Source organism: Pleurodeles waltl, chromosome 2_1 (genome assembly GCF_031143425.1).
Source record: "Pleurodeles waltl isolate 20211129_DDA chromosome 2_1, aPleWal1.hap1.20221129, whole genome shotgun sequence".
Taxonomy (NCBI): Eukaryota; Metazoa; Chordata; class Amphibia; order Caudata; family Salamandridae; genus Pleurodeles; species Pleurodeles waltl.
The window spans coordinates 832518338-832532295 of record NC_090438.1 but is presented as its reverse complement, the minus strand read 5'-3'; the positions used below and the strand labels follow the sequence as shown (position 1 = coordinate 832532295).

Genomic DNA, 13958 nt, shown 5'->3' with positions numbered 1-13958 from the left:
TCAGTTTTGCCATTTGCAATTGGAACTCCCTTTCCTCTCTCCTTTCCTCTGCGGTCAGGCTTTGCATGGAGACACTGCTCCCTGGTCTGGAAGGGTGCACAATTGCAGTGGTAACACCATCCATAGATAGTGAAAATCCTTCTGAGGGGCCATTTTCTGGCTCCTCTTCCTCATCATCCTCTAAATGGGCTTCTGCCCAGGCCCTCAGCGCCACTTGAAAGTCCTCCTCTCTGGAGGCCCCTTGGGTGGGTACCCTTAATGCCCTGCAGAATCCTCTTAGTTGTTTGACCGTGTATGTATCCAACTGGACTAGGTCAAAGTCCCCTGTCTGAGACCCAGTCAGAGACATGTTGAGTGAGGATTTAGTTTTTGAAAATTGTCAGGAAAAAACGGATTTTCAAAAAGAGATAAAAACCAAGTTGACCTTCAACTGTGGGTAGGTAGTGAAATACTTAGCTACTGTATGTCACTGCACAAATACAAGTCCTATCCTCACCGCTGATCACCAATGTTAGAAATGGGGTTTTTGGTTGGCAGTCAGGTTACCCTCTGTCCAAGCAAAAGCCCTCACTCTAGTCAGGGTAAGTCACACACTATCCAAGATTATCCTGTGCCCACCCTCTGGTAGCTTGGCACGAGCAGTCAGGCTTAACTTAGAAGGCAATGTGTAAAGTATTTGTGCAATAAGTCATACAATACCACCATATAGCACCACAAAAATACACCACACAGTGTTTAGAAAAATATATAATATTTATCAGGATAATTGTAGGTCAAAAAGAATAAAGATGCAATGGAAAATTGTAGAACTATCACAGGAAAGTGATATAAAGGGTCTTAAGTCTTTAGAATGTAATAAAGTGTCTTTCAAGCACAAAGTACCTGGTTTCTGGTGGAAAATCTCCTCAGAGGGCCACAGGTGAAGAGATGCGTGGAAAAAGGGGTGTGTGCGTCGATTTCCTCTCAGCACACACAGACTTGCGTCGTTCTTTTCCACGCGGGGAAGTCGGGCGTCGTTTTCCGGCGCGCAGACAGTCTCTTTTTGTGGATCGCGGGGATTACCAGATGTCCCGGGTCTGTGCGTGGATTCTCCTGCTTGTTTTCCGTCTGCGCGTCGTTCTGCGGGGCTGCGCGTCGAAGTTTCGATCTCACGGTAGGCGTCGCGTCGATTTCTCCTTGGAAGTCGGGCGGCGTTGTCCTTGCGAGGCCGTGCGTCGAAAGTTTGGTCTCACGGCAGGCGTCGCGTCGATTTCTCCTTGGAAGTCGGGCGGCGGTGTCCTTGCGAGGCCGTGCGTCAAAGTTTCGCACTCACGGTAGGCGTCGCGTCGATTTCTCCTGGAAAGTCGGGCGGCTTTGTCCTTGCGAGGTTGTGCGTCGAAGTCTCGATCGTCCCGAGGGCGTCGCGTCGATCAGCGTCGGTGTGCGGCGTTTTTCTCGCCGCGAAACAAGCTGTGCGTCGAAATTTTCGGCGCACGGAGCGTCCAAGTGAAAGGAAGAAGTCTTTTTGGTCCTGAGACTTCAAGGAACAGGAGGCAAGCTCTATCCAAGCCCTTGGAGAGCACTTTCACAGCCAGACAAGAGTTCAGCAAGGCAGCAGGGCAACAGCAAGACAGCAGTCCTTTGTAGAAAGCAGACAGGTGAGTCCTTTGAGCAGCCAGGCAGTTCTTCTTGGCAGGATGTAGTTTCTGGTTCAGGGTTCTTCTCCAGCAAGTGTCTGATGAGGTAGGGCAGAGGCCCTGTTTTATACCCAAATGTGCCTTTGAAGTGGGGGAGACTTCAAAGAGTGGCTAAGAAGTGCACCAGGCCCCCTTTCAGTTCAATCCTGTCTGCCAGGGTCCCAGTAGGGGGTGTGGCAGTCCTTTGTGTGAGGGTAGGCCCTCCACCCTCCCAGTCCAGGAAGACCCATTCAAAATGCAGATGTATGCAAGTGAGGCTGAGTACCCTGTGTTTGGGGTGTGTCTGAGTGAATGCACAAGGAGCTGTCAACTAAACCTAGCCAGACGTGGATTGTAAGGCACAGAAGGATTTAAGTGCAAAGAAATGCTCACTTTCTAAAAGTGGCATTTCTAGAATAGTAATATTAAATCCGACTTCACCAGTCAGTAGGATTTTGTATTACCATTCTGGCCATACTAAATATGACCTCCCTGCTCCTTTCAGATCAGCAGCTGCCACTTCAACAGTGTATGAGGGCAGCCCCAATGTTAGCCTATGAAGGGAGCAGGTCTCACAGCAGTGCAAAAACGAATTGAGGGTTTTTTACACTACCAGGACATATAACTACACAGGTACATGTCCTGCCTTTTACCTACACAGCACCCTGCTCTAGGGGATACCCAGGGCACACATTAAGGGTGACTTATATGTAGAAAAAGGGGAGCTCTATGCTTGGCAGGTACTTTTAAATGCCAAGTCGAGGTGGCAGTGAAACTGCCCACACAGGCCTAGCAATGGTAGGCCTGAGACAAGGAAAAGGGGCTACTTAAGTGGGTGGCACAATCCGTGCTGCAGGTCCACTAGTAGCATTTAATCTATAGACCCTAGGCACCTGGAGTGCACATTACTGGGGACTTATAAGTAGATTAAATAGTTCAATCAGGTATGATCCAAAGTTACCATGTTTACAGAGAGAGAGCATATGCACTTTAGCACTGGTTAGCAGTGGTAAAGTGCGCAGAGTCTAAAAACCAGCAAAAACAGTATCCACAAAGTGGAGGGAGGCAGGCAAAAAGTTAGGGGTGACTACCCTAAGGCTGTCAGGTCTAACACCTAGGATCACACAATTTGGCAAAGTGGGGAAGCCAGGATTAATCCAAGATTTTCTGGTTCCAAACTATTTAATTCATCCACTAGATGTATATGCTTGACTTCCCTCACACCCACCATACTGTCACTCCCCCACCAAACTCCAGCACTTTCCCAAACTCTCCCTGAGCACTCTGCTAGCATCAATGCGTCCTTGGTCACATCACAAAACAAACTTTGTGGCCCCTGAGGAAATGTTTGTGTGTACACATGATATAAGGGATAAAGTACCCCCTGCCATACAGTATAAGGATATTGCAAGTCACAGAGGAGTTCCATAAATATATAAAGGAACAAGGCTGAAGGCTGAGTTCATTAGGTCGTAGCCTATCTGGTTTGCTAAAAACATTTATGGGGCATTTGGAAAGCTTCCCTTGGGCTGTATTCCACCCATTGCTTACATGTGGCTTTGTGGTTTGTAACTCACATATGCTTGGTTTCTACTAGTTAGCTGTAGTTGTATTAGGCTGTTCAGCTTGAGTTTGTCCCTCCCGTAGAGCATCCCTTGTTTACTCTATACTTCCACCAGTGTTCAATTTCTGTAAACAGGCCTTTAAATCTTGTTCTTATCTTGTTTCACTTGCTGTGCATTCAAAGACCAAGGTCAAATGACAGGCTCTGTCTTCCTATGGAGCTTGGTGTTTATCTTTCTTTCTCTTGCTTCAAAGTGAGAGGACTTATATGACAATCATGCTGGCTACTTGGGGGGTAGTGAAGAAAGGCTTTATGGTGCTATTGTTTTCCACCACACAATACACTTTAAATGTCTGTAAACTAAATGTGCAGATACTTAAGAATATAAGTGTGGGGGAAACAAATATTTTAAGATGCTCAAAACAAATCAATACAATTGGTAATGACCTTTCCACACATTAACATCTGTGCACTGTATATTTTTATCGGTAAAACTGTATGTCTGTGCAAATGTAACGGTCATTTCAATTCAAGATTTGTTGCCTGTAAAGGCAGTGTGCTTCAACACTATGCATACTCGACTTTATGTCATTCCTTTCCACTCTACTCTGCACCATTCCATGCCGATGCAATCCACTCTGTACTACTCCATCCTGCACCTCTCTACTCTGCTCTGTAACACTCTACTCTATGCCAATGAACTCTACCCCACTCCAGTCTAGGACACTCTACTCTACACCACTCTAGTACATACCACTATACTTTACTGCAGCACTCTAATCTACAACTCTGCACTGTACGCCACTATATTCTACTCTGCACTGCTGCACTCTACACCACTGCTCTCTACATCACTGCACTCTACGACCCTCTGCTCTGCAACACTGCACACCATGCCACCCTTTTCTAGTCTGTACCACTGTACTCTACATCACTCTATGCCACTGCACTTTAGGCCAGTGCACTCTATGCCACTCCACTCTACACCACTGTCCTTTATGACACTCTACTCGGCAACACTGTACACTTTGCCTCTGAACTCTGCCCCCACTCCATTCTGCACCACTGCACTCTACTCACCAACTATCAACTCTATGCCACTCTACTGCACTCCGCGGCAATGCACACTATGCCACTACACTCTATGCCACTCTACTCTGCATCACTGCACTCTAGGCCAATCTATCTGGCACCGCTCCACTCTACCATGCACCACATCACCCTACAACACAGCTCTCTGCACCACTACACTTTGCGTCTACAATCTATGCTGTGCCACTCCACTTTACACCCCTCTACTCTTCACTACTAGAGTAGTGCACTCTACTCTAAACCAATGCATTCTACACCACTTTACTAAAAACCAATACACTCTATGGCAATCTCCTCTGTGAGACTGTACTCTGCACCACTTCACTTGACCACACTACAACACTTCACTCTAAAACATTACACTCATGATACTGCACTCTGACACTCTACTCCATTAAACTCGACTCCACTCTGTGCCTCTCTACTGCTACTACTCTCTATTACTCAACTCTGTAACTCTCTACACAACTGCCTCTATGCCACTCCATGCCACTTTACTCCACTCTATTCTATGACACACTACTCCACTCAATGCCACTCCATGACATTCTATGCCACTTCAATCTATGATACTCTACTCCACTCTACCCCACTCCTCTCTACGACACTCCAGCCACTCCACTATATGACAATGTAGGATGCTCAACGACACCCTATTCAACTCTTTACACCCCTCCATTTTACTTTACTCCACTCTACGCCACTCCACTCTTCTTTATGCATCTCCACTCTATGACACTACTCCCCCCCCATGATCTACTCCACTCTTTTACTCACTCCTCGACACTCTATGCCACACCAATCGATGGCACTCTATGACACGTCATTCTCCTTAACACCATTAACTTATAGCCATGCTGAACAGTAGCCATGCTAGTTTACAACCTGGCTAAAACACATTGGCAAAGCCATAAGCTCTGCATAGGTGAGACCTATTGGCTTTGCCAATGCTCGTTTATGAAGTATGGAACTTCAAGGTGTCTTGCAGTATCCTTATCATGCACACCAGGGGGTACAATAGCCCATATTATACATGGTGACACCATCAACTTGCCCACAAACCACTTAAAACCTTAGTGTAGCAGTTACCAACCTGTGGTCTGAGGCCCCCAAGGAGTCCATGACGAATTCCCAGGGGATTCAGAGGTCTGGGACAGCAGGAAAGCACTTTTCCAGCTGGGGCCTCTAGAAACACATGCATTTGTATATTTATTACTTCCTTTGTGCAGCAGTTTTAAAAGCACTGCAAAGTTCCTTGTACATCCAGCAGCTTTCAGGCAAAAATAAAAGCCTCAAGATAGCTGTCTACACCAGTACCTGATACTTGGATTAATTTAACTGCTGGACAGAGATTGAAGTTATATCTATTGGTAGTTTTGACTCATCTAAGGAAGTGCAGATGGTTAATATGCCTACTGCAAGGAACATGTATCATGCAAAGGAAAGTATTTTATGTGCAGAGCACAGTGGGTTACTACTCCTGTCACAGAGATTCTTTTCTTACAGTGCAGTTCATAAGTTACAATTGTAATCTATCACAGTAAGCTATGAATTGTTGTCAAAGAGCTGCATGCAAACTGCATGGCACAAATTTGAAAGTTTCGTTTTTTCCCAGTCTTTCATTTTCTTTATAATGCTAAAAAAGGTTTACTTGTGTAGAAATATATTCTTATTATTATTAAAGTCAATGATAACTACTCTGTGATGTTCTGAATCATGAGTTTTTGCTTCTCCAGACCAAGCACTATTAGAAAATGCCTACCAGTGTGGGTGACATGTGAATCCTACACCTTGCAGTCCCCTGTAAAGTGCTCTGACACCCTACACTGTTATGAGAGGTGCTATATAACAAATTAATTGCACGTGACAGAGAGGCTTTGGAGAGATGAGAGGCCCCTATGGTTTTACTTCCTTTCCCCACCACATATTTATGTGAAGAAAGCCTTCTCAGATTTTATGTACCTAAAACATAAAAACAGAAATCGGTTGGGAAATGTAGAATCTGACCTGAGGATTCAGATTTCCTAAGTAAGACCAAACATTTAAAAGCTAGTCGCCTGAGAAGCAGCGCCAACCTTCTGATTAACATTTTTTTCATATTTTTTCAATATAAAATAATTATATCTTTAGTAATTTGAGTATTTGTTTGGTGTGAACTTGTTAGTGTATTTTTTGTGAATTACTGTTTTAATGTTTGAAATTTAAATCGTACAAATTGCATGGGGGTCCCCGGCTTCCAGTCCAGGCCTCAGTGGGGGTCCTCAGGAGTCAAAAGGTTGGGATCCACTGCCTTAGTACATAGCTTCTGTCACTATAAGCTATTAAAATAGACCAGAAGAAAGAACAGCATTTGTTGCTTTAAACAGCTGCTTTAATTATGCTCCGTGACCTGGCCTGCTTTTCACCTTGGCTGCTGGCTCTGGCAGAAGGCATTCTGAGTCATAATTTGACCATAATAACCTTATAAAAGTTGAGTTCTGACGTCTTTTATTTATAATAGGTGACTTGATGCATCAGAAGTAGCCAATTATATTGAAATTATTGACTGCAGTTTGCACAGGGATCACAGCATCCTATGCATTAAATAGCCTGTAACATCAAGAGCTTCTTCAGTGTAAATGCTTCCAGTTTTGACTGATGTGGAGCTGAGCTGCCCAAGGTCGCAGAGAGTAGTAGAAGTGTTATTGGAACACAGTTTAAGATTACTGTACCTGATCGCTTTTGATATCTCCATTGCGGTTTCAATTTGCATGAGGGGCCGACATGATCAGTGCGGGGCACAAAGGGTATGTTTTTCCTTTTCTCCCTCCTACTTGTATTTGCATAGTGTATGAAGATGCAAGGTTAAACAACATGTTTTTTTCATATTTGGTCTAAATACTTTGTGAATGTAAATAACAATAAAGCATATTTTCAAAATGTGACAAAATGCCTTCCTTTCTCTCTATTTCACGTCCAAACTATAGGATTGCTTACACTTATCAAAGCCTGCAGTTCGCAAACAACGGCCGATTTGTAAAGGTTTAATTGAAAAGTCCCCAAGACTGTCCCTGGCGTCCGTCCCCCCCCCCCCCCCCAGACCCCCCTCTCCCTCCTCCCACACACACACACAAACTTAGTGAGGTTTCGAACAAATCCTAGGCAGCACTCGTACACTGCTATGGACAGAAAGGCAGAAGCCAGCTGTCTTGTTGCAGGGCTGCTGTGCGTGGGAGCTGATGACCTGCTTCCCTGCTTTGTCCTTCACTCGTGTCCTGCTGCTCTCCAAGGTACTGAGAGCTGAACGTTCAAGCGTCAGCGTGCGTCACGAGGGGCGTCACACAACTGCCCTCCCCTCTTCGGTATGTCAAGCAGAAGCTAAAGAAACAAGCAAACAAATGAAAGCAGCCAAAAACGTGACTCATGTCCGTAAGAGTGTAAAGCTGGTGGGTTTCTTATTGGAAAAAACATACACTTTCAGGCCGGCTTCTGTGCCAGAAAGGCACCTACAAACCTACTCAGCTGTTAATGATTTACACATTTATGAAACACTTATTCTCCACATTCTAGCAGTTAATATCCATATACAGCTGAATATAGAATTTCTCTCCTTCTTTGCGTTTTTAAGGCATATGCCTATAAGGCATTCTACTCCGTGGCTAGTCATGTTCGATAATATATGCGCTCCGAATAATGTGAAGGGGACGCTGCATTACAGTAATAACAGCTGTGTGCCCTATTTGAACCTTTCTCGGACAAGACGCACCTATACCGATGTACAACACCGAAAGACAATCGCAGCCCTCTTACCTGGAGCTATTGTTGGTGCAGAAGAGCTGCATAATTCTCATAGTAAAACGTTGAGTACCATTGGTTTTTGAAAAAAATCAGAGGAATCATAGGTGGTCACGCGTATTGACAATTGATGAGCGGTGATATATCCGGCATTGAAATGTTTTGCCTGTATGCTAAGATTTTGCAGGGGAGAAAGTGAAGAAATAGGGTTTATGAGAATAATACAACGGTGGGTGGAAGTGCGCACAATATAATTCTTGGCAAATAAGCGAGCAACAGTACTCTCAAATGTTAATACAAAACAGCTCCATGGAATTTCTTTCATTCATTCACAGCGCCTGCTCCACAACTGTGGAAGTCTTTTCGGGAAACGAACCCTACTTCCAACTGTAGCATTTTTTTTCAAGGTCAAGTTGAGTTGTCTGAGCTTGAAAACAAGAGGTGTAAGGGCAGACAGTGCCCCAGTTAAACACCCTTGGCATCAAGGTATCAAGAGGAGGTCCATATTAGAATAATTCCTGAAAAAAATAGCAAGCGATCTGCAGGGAAAGTGAAAACAAATCTCTATAAGCACAGCACGGTAACATGCTTACGGGACTAGCAGTAGTCTCCGCTGGTGCACGATTCAGTTGCCAATTTAAGGAGTGTTTTCTACTAGATGTAGTACCGAGAAGAGTATTGGTTTTGGACAGGTACTTACGAGATACAAAATACAATAATGGAATATTTATGTAGCAATTAAAAATGGCTCACTGAAATCAAACGGCACCATAACAGGCCAGAAACAAACCACTCCTGACAGGATATCATAACCCAATTTCCAGACACGGCTGGAATAAACAGGAACTTCCACAATTATCTGTTATAGTTGTCCATGCACTAACGCCATTCACTTTTTAAGGACTTAAACTAATTATATATGTGACAGGTTGATGACAGAAGCCAGTTCAAGAAAAAGGAGGGGGGGTCAAACGACGCATGCCCTCCTAGGAAGCCCTACGCGGCTGCTTCTGCTGGTTGTAACAGTACCTGTCTGTGATCCCTTTCCTTGTTGCTGCTTCCACAGGACTTGAGCAATGCTGCTAGTCGCAGGTCCTTGCCCCGGCTCCCATCCCTCTCGCCGGAGGACACGGGCAGCAGCAGTGCTATGGCATCTCACCTCGCAGCAGCAGCGGCCGCATGCAGCCCCTGCCTTCCCCACCGAGGCCTGCGCACTTCTGTGGACAGCTCCAGGGACCCAGGTGCCAGCTTGTGGGCGCCATAGCGACTCAAGTGGCCGCGGGGTAGCATTGCAGCGCACTCGCGACCAGGCTGCCACAGGCCTCGGAACAAAACATAGTGGCAAATTGGCCGGCCATCTTGTAATGACTGCGAGGTTTACTCGTGAATAGGAATACGTTCGCTCGAAATAGTAATTTTTAAGAAATCAAAGCATTTTACAAAAATTTTTGTATAGCGTTGAAAAATTCTCTAACAGTGTATGTTAACTCAATTTTACAATATCTCAAAATTCAAAAGATGAAAAATTAGTTTTCATGCGACCTATTATTTTCTGATAGGAATTATTTACAAAGAGTGCGATCTTATTGAAAAGGTCCTTCAACTGTACGGTATGTATTAAATGATGGCTGCCACATTCTTTAATGTACTAAGAGCAGGAGGCTCTAACACTAAATAGTGTTGCCCTTTCTTTGTTGCTTTCGACGAAGCTAAAGGTGTGCTTCATAACAGGAAGTCTTGAAGAATTCAAGCCAAACGTGTTAAACAGTAAAACATGCTGAAGCAGATGTGGTAATTAGAAATTATTAATGAGTGTTTATGTATTTTGAATAATGACTTATGTAGAAAATGTATAAGGTAGAGAAAAATAATGTGCACGTTTGAAAATGTGACCTCGAAGAATGGCCACCAGATATATATACTAAATAATTATTACTACTTATGAAATATTGAAAACGTATTAGAATTAATGTAGTAATATGTCAAATTGAGGATTATGAAGTATGTTTTAGCTTATTAATTGTAGGCCTTTACGTCGCGAGTGTCTTGGCTTAGTTGCCAGGCCTCATGCAGAAGCTGAATTCCTTAGCGTTTAATAAAAATGCCGACAGAGTGAACTGACTGTGAAATGCTCATTGTCTTGTTAAAAGTGCATAGCAGAAGCTTTCCATGAGAACCGACTAGCAGGAGACAGCGTTCTTAAAATTGTAACAAGCGATGTGTAATGTGCGCAAGAGGTTCTCTCCCAGGATGTGAACAATGAAGTCACTGACTGGAGACAAAGATGCAAAATTTTTTAAACCTGACGAGCCGGATGATGAGGACATTGTAAAGCGAAACAATCAATGTTGTGTGAAGAAAGAAATATTAGAATTCATAGATTTGGTATAGAAAAATTATTGGGTAGAGTAATAACGTACAATTAACTGACCAATAGGGAATTAGGGGATAGTTTGGGTGACTTTGATATAACAACATGACAGAAGGAAAAGACTTCAGACTAGAGAGAGATTTTAGGCAGATTTTACCCCGTTATGATATGCGATATTGAAAAGACTCGAGATTCTGTCATTGGGCTCATATTTTTTGACTGAGAGCCTGATGGTTTGCTGATCGATTGATGACCTGAGGACGAAGACTGATTCTGCTTGCTGACCCATACCATGGATAAGTAGATATGACAATATGACTGAATTGCATTTTCCTGCCTTTTCTTTCTAGGTACCAACTGTGCTGTTTTAATAGATTTCTACCTAGATAATTTTCTAAATTTGGTGTTCTGAATTGTTATGCATGAAGTCCCACATGCTGATGCTAATCTGAGTTAGTTGAGACTATTCACATGACAACTGATAAATTACAGAGACAAATGTTTGACAAGCTATCTTGTTGAATTCGATGTATATGATTACTTCATCGCAACTGACTTTGTTATTAATGTGCACCTTTGCTTTAGAATGCATTGTGATTCAAGCCTTGATTAGATTGCGTTCCTTCCGTTGCTTTGGTCAACCAGTGTTGTTTTTATGTGTGTTTCATTTGATTTTGAGATGAATCTACATGAATTTAGCACTGTTAATTTAAGGGAAATAAAATTACAAAACTTTATAAAAGTTGTGGTTATTCATGGCTGAAAAGTCATGGTGCATGATAATTACTGACTCCATTGATTATTGATTTGATTAATGATTGTTGCACATTGATTATTGTTTCTGTTCTGGAACTATGATAAGAACATCTTAAACAAGTCAAAAGGTTAATCGACCTATAAGCGTCCCCTTGTGAGTTTCCTTATTAAGGACCGACGCGCTAGCAGTTATGGTAGCAGATTGATGGTTTGTTTCTTTAGAAGTTTGTCATAGGTGTTCGGTACAGAGTGACAGGTGTTAACAGTTATGGTGGGGAGACTGATGCTTAGTCTCTTTAAGAGCTTGCCATAAGTGTCCAGAACGGGTGTTAACAGTTGTGCCAAAGAGACTGATGGGTTTGTCTTTGTAGGAGTTTGCAGTATTTTTTGATAGTTGGATTTTGTGTTTCAAAATGACATTTGTAGAGAGAATGATGTTCCCTTAAGCCCAGAAATGACTTTCCCAGATCCTGCTAGTGGTGTTGGGTATGTTCCTGGCGTTCTAGTGATAGAGTGAAAGAGATAGGTTACGCTTGCACAGCTTATGCAGATCGCAGGTGAATCGTGACGTATGCAAGAACTTAGGGAGTTTGCGTACTCCAATTGAAGTTTTAGTAGGAGTGTGCGTACTCCGCAGTGTGAGAGTAGGGATGTCATCGAACTTCACATGTGTGTGGCGTTTTGTGCTAAAAAATTGTCCACGTGGTTGTTGATGTACGGATCCTGCGTGGTCTAAGACTCTGGAGTATATCGAAAAGTGTATCAGACACTTGGTTATATGTTGTAATCTGTCTGGTTTAGTAGGTTGATCGGGCATGGTCAACAAGTCAGTGTATGAGTTAGAGTGGGTGAGAGGAAATTTCAACTAAGATTTGACTAAGATGTGCCCCAGGACAGACCCATTGATCAGTTGAGAGTAAAATTTGCGGGTTGAATTTTACTTGTGAATCTGGGAGACTGAGAAAGAGGAAAAGCTGCATGAGCAAAAGGGCCAACAGTGAAAATCCGTAAGGTTTCTGAAGCGATTGTGTTACCTTCCTGTAGTAAGCCAGCGGGATGGTTTTCATTTTTCAGTTTTTTGATTAGTGCCCGCCATTTTTTGCATTAGTTTTGAGTGAATTGGGGGTTAGGAGGATGAACCGCAAGACTTTGTCAGCTGCAGTACGTGTGAGTGTGACGTCACTGGAGCCACGCTGGGATAGGTTGGTTAGGAGAAAGGTCGCGCACGGATTGGCAGCCGTCTGTGAGAGGCAATTGGTTGAGAACGTGTGTGAAAGGAATCTTGGGAGTAAAAGACATTTCCTGATTTGATTCAAATAAACAAAAGTAGAAAAGATGACGTTTTTCAAGGCGTTGAAAAGTGCCCTAAGGAGAGATACATACATTAGAGCGAGTGTACGAGAGCCTACCCCGCCAGAAAATACGCCGGCTTACATTGTAATGGAGGAGAAAGGTGTTGCGCCATGCCTTTGGTTAAAACAATGGTGCAAGTTGACAGAGGAAAAAAAGGAGCTTAGCGTTTCCTGAGAATGGCAAGTTTAATTTGAGAATTTTGGAGCAATTGCGGATGGCGCTATATGAATCGAAGCCCCTTCCGAGACCAGCAGAGTTAGAGGCATTAGCAGTTTGGGAGCTGGTAGCTAGACAGCAACAGCAAATGAAATTCGAGAAAAGAATAAGAAGGGTAGAAACGTCTTTAGTGGAAGCAAGATGGGATTGGGAATAGAAGAAATGAAGATTAGTGACATTGCAGGATGTTACACTGTTTCCAGCAATTTCTCAGGGAGATGAGATGGAAGGAAAGAAAGCAACTAGAAAGACTAATAAAAGTCCATCCAAGAGTAAAGAAGCTAAACGGTCTTCCATAGTGGAGGAGGAATCAGATGCTGAGGATCTCGTTACACAGATATTGAGAGACTGACCACCACTGTATGCGGTGGATGAGAGTGGTCCGAGTACTGGTGCTGATCCAGCAGCCCCGGCACAGGCAATGGGGACAGTGAGTCAGGTGCAGGTTAAGGATAACCTGACACAGGGAGCGCTGCATGTGTTGACTACTCCTGTAGTTCAGATACAGATGCAGCCACCACAGATACAGAGATTTTATCCTGATGTGCCTATTTTAGAAACAACTTCGAATTTAGTGGTACCTACGGAGCAAGTGGTTCCGAGACCAATGTTGGGCCAGACTAAGCTGACTCCAATTTTGTTGCCCCAAGTGCAGCCACAGGTATTGCCGAGATTTAAGCCAATGGCAGGGACACAGTCAGACTTGACTCCGTTAATGAATCAAAGCATGGGAGTTACTCTCCCATAGAGTACAGGTGCCAGAGCAACCCCAGATGTAATATAGCTGCCGATTACTGTTGGTCCAGCGGTACCATTATTTGTGCAAAAGAACCCAATTGTGAACAAACACGGAGGAACGTCCCAGAGTTTAATGAGGAGGGGACCAAATTAACAAGTTCAGGTAGTCTCTTCTATAGGTTAGACTTTCGATGGATCTAGATCATTGCTAGATATCAGTCCACTTGTTGCACTTCTGGGTGCCATTAATGGATCAAATGCAGGTCAGAGCTTGAAGCTATTGACACCGCAGACTCCGACTTCAGTGGTACAGCAGGTGTCACAGATTCAAGCAAGTAACATTTTGTTACAGGGACTGACAGCTCAGCAGTTGACTGACTAGTTAGACAAGCTGAATACCGCACAGAATACTTCGAAGGGAGAAGACCAGATAAATTGT

At 43.6% G+C, this 13958-nt stretch overlaps 1 protein-coding gene across 1 annotated transcript in view; it reads right to left on the bottom strand.

The window, feature by feature from the left end:
• NRSN1 (neurensin 1) overlaps window positions 1-9355 on the bottom strand; it is a 140186-nt gene extending 130831 nt beyond the window's left edge. Inside the window, exon 1 of the mRNA XM_069218771.1 lies at window positions 9115-9355. The gene's annotated coding sequence lies outside the window, so the exon portion shown is untranslated. The remainder of the gene's footprint in view (window positions 1-9114) is intronic.
• Window positions 9356-13958: the final 4603 nt, after the last annotated feature.